This window comes from Nicotiana sylvestris, chromosome 3 (assembly GCF_000393655.2).
Source record: "Nicotiana sylvestris chromosome 3, ASM39365v2, whole genome shotgun sequence".
Taxonomy (NCBI): domain Eukaryota; kingdom Viridiplantae; phylum Streptophyta; class Magnoliopsida; order Solanales; family Solanaceae; genus Nicotiana; species Nicotiana sylvestris.
Genome location: NC_091059.1, coordinates 84,444,960 through 84,448,146, shown reverse-complemented (window position 1 = coordinate 84,448,146; position 3,187 = coordinate 84,444,960).

Genomic DNA, 3,187 nt, shown 5'->3' with positions numbered 1-3,187 from the left:
GACTGAGCTGTACGAAGCCTATCCTAAATAATCCTGACCTTGTCCAAGGCATCCTAAACTAGGTCCGTACCCAACAACTGAGCCTCTCCCGACTCAAACCATCCAATCGGCGACTGACACCGCCTACCATATAAAGCCTCATAAGGAGCCATCTGGATACTCGACTGGTAGCTATTGGTGTAGGCAAACTTCGCTAAAGGCAAGAACTAATCCCACGAGCCTCAAAAGTCAATGACACAAGCTCAGAGCATATCCTCCAAAATCTGAATAGTACGTTCGGACTGCCCGTCCGTCTGAGGATGAAATGTTGTGCTCAACTCAACCTGTGTGCCCAACTCAAACTGAACTTCTCTCCAGAAATGTGAGGTAAACTGCGTACCTCAGTCCGAAATGATAGACACGGGCACACCATGAAGACGAACAATCTCTTGGATATAGATCTCAGCTAACCTCTCGGAAGAATAGGAGACTACCATAGGAATGAAATGCGTTGATTTGGTTAGCCTATCAACAATAACCCACACTGCATCAAACTTCCTCTGATTCTGTGGGAGTCCAACAACGAAGTCCATAGTGATACGCTCCCACATCCACTCAGGAATCTCGATTTTCTAGAACAAACCACCATCTCCGATGCTCGTACTTTACCTGCTGGCAATTCAAATACCGAGCCCCATACGCAACAATATCCTTCTTTATCCTCCTCCACCAATAATACTGCCGCAAATCCTGATACATCTTAGCGACACCCAGATGAATAGAGTACTGGGAACTTTGGTCCTCCTCTAAAATCAACTCTCGCAGTCTATCCATAATAGGCAAACAAACTCGACCCTGCAGCCTCAAAACTCCATCATCCCCTAATGTAACCTGCTTGGCACAACCATGCTGCACCATGTCCCCAAGGACACACAAATGAGAATCATTATACTGCCAATATTGGATACTCTCCAACAATGAAGAAAAGCAAATGTGCAAGCTAACACCCGACTGGGCTCCGAAACATCCAACCTCACGAACCGATTGGCCAAAGCCTGAACATCCAAAGCAAGCGGTCTCTCACCGACTGGAATATACGTAAGACTGTCCATACTGGATGACTTCCTATTCAAAGCATCGGCTACCACATTGTCCTTCCCCGGATGATATAAAATTGTGATATCATAATCTTTCAATAGCTCCAACCACCTTCTCTGCCTCAAATTTAGCTCCTTCTGCTTGAACAAATATTACAGACTCTTGTGATCCGTGAACACCTCATATGACACACCATACAAATAATGCCTCTAAATCTTCAACGCGTGAACAATGGCTGCTAATTCCAAATTATGAAATAGATAATTCTTCTCATGAATATTCAACTGTCGTGAAGCATAAGCAATGACCTTGCCATCCTGCAACAATACCGCACCAAGTCCAATACGAGATGCATCACAATAAATTGTATATGGTCCTGAACCTGTGGGCAAAACCAACACCGGTGCCGTAGTCAAAGCTGTCTTGAGCTTCTGAAAGCTTGCCTTATACTCGTTCGACCACCTAAACTAGGCACCCTTCTGGGTCAACCTGGTCATCAAGGCTGCAATAGAAGAAACCCCCTCCACAAACTGATGGTAACAACCTATCAAACCCAATAATCTCCGGATCTCTGTAGCTGACGCGGGCCTAGGCCAGTTCTTGACTGACTCTATCTTCTTTGGATCTACCTGAATACCCTCTACTGATACAACATGACACAAGAATGCAACCGAACTCAACTAGAACTCACACATCGAAAACTTAGCATACAACTAACTATCTCTCAAAGTCTGAAGGACCACTATCAGATGCTACTCATGTTCCTCCCGGCTGCGGGAATAGATCAAAATATCATCAATGAAGACTATCACGAATGAATCCAAGTAAGGCTTGAACACTCGGTTCATCAAAACCATAAAAGCTGCTGGGGCATTTGTCAACCCAAATGATGTCATTAAGAACTCATAATGCCCGTACCGAGTGCAGAAAGTTATCTTAGGGACATCGGATGCCCTAATCCTCAACTGATGGTAGCCAGATCTCAAGTCAATCTTCGAGAATACCTTGGAACCCTGAAGCTGATCAAATAAATCATCAATCCTCGGTAATGGATACTTATTCTTGATTGTAACCTTATTAAACTGCCGGTAATCTTTACACATCCTCATCGATCCGTCCTTCTTCTTAACAAACAATACCGGCGCTCCTCAAGGAGAGACACTAGGCCTAATGAAGCCTTTATCAAGCAAGTCTTGCAACTGCTCCTTCAATTCTTTCAACTCCGGCAGGGCCATATGATTTGATGGAATAGAAATGGGCTAAGTGCCCGGAGCCAAATTAATGCAAAAGTCAATATCCCTGTCGGGTGGCATACCCGACAAGTCTAAATGAAATACCTCAGGAAACTCACGAACAACAGGCACAGAATCCATAGAAGGAACCTCAGCACTAGAATCACGAACATATGCCAAATAGGCCAAACAACCCTTCTCAACCATTCGCCAAGCCTTCATATATGAGATAACACTACGGGTAGAATGACCAAGAGTCCCTCTCCACTTTAAAAGAGGTAAACCCAGCAAGGCTAAGGTCACAGTCTTGGCATGACAGTGCAAGATAGCGTGGTAAGGTGATAACCATTCCATCCCCAATATGTCATTAAAATCAACCATGTCCAACAGTAACAAATCTACTCGAGTCTCAAAACCCCCGATCACCACTATACATGAATGATGGACATGATCTACCATAATAGAATCACCCACCGGTGTAGACACACATACATGAGCACTCAAAGAATCACTAGGTATGACCAAATACGGTGCAAAATAAGATGACATATAGGAGTATGTAGATCCTAGATCAAATAGAACTGAAGCATCTCTACTACAAACCACAACAATACCTGTTATAACTACATCGGAAGCCTCAGCCTCAGGCCTGGCTGGAAGAGCATAACATCGGGGTTGGGCCCCACCACTCTGAACTACATCTTTGGGATGGCCTGCTACTGGCTGACCTCCACCTCTAGCAGCCTGACCTCCACCTCAATGCCTCTACCTCCACCTCTAGCACCTCTACCTCCACCTCTAGCTGGCTGAGCGGGCTGCGGAACACTCGGTGCCTGAACCATAGCACGGGAACCCTGATGTTGAGAGATACTCAGTGC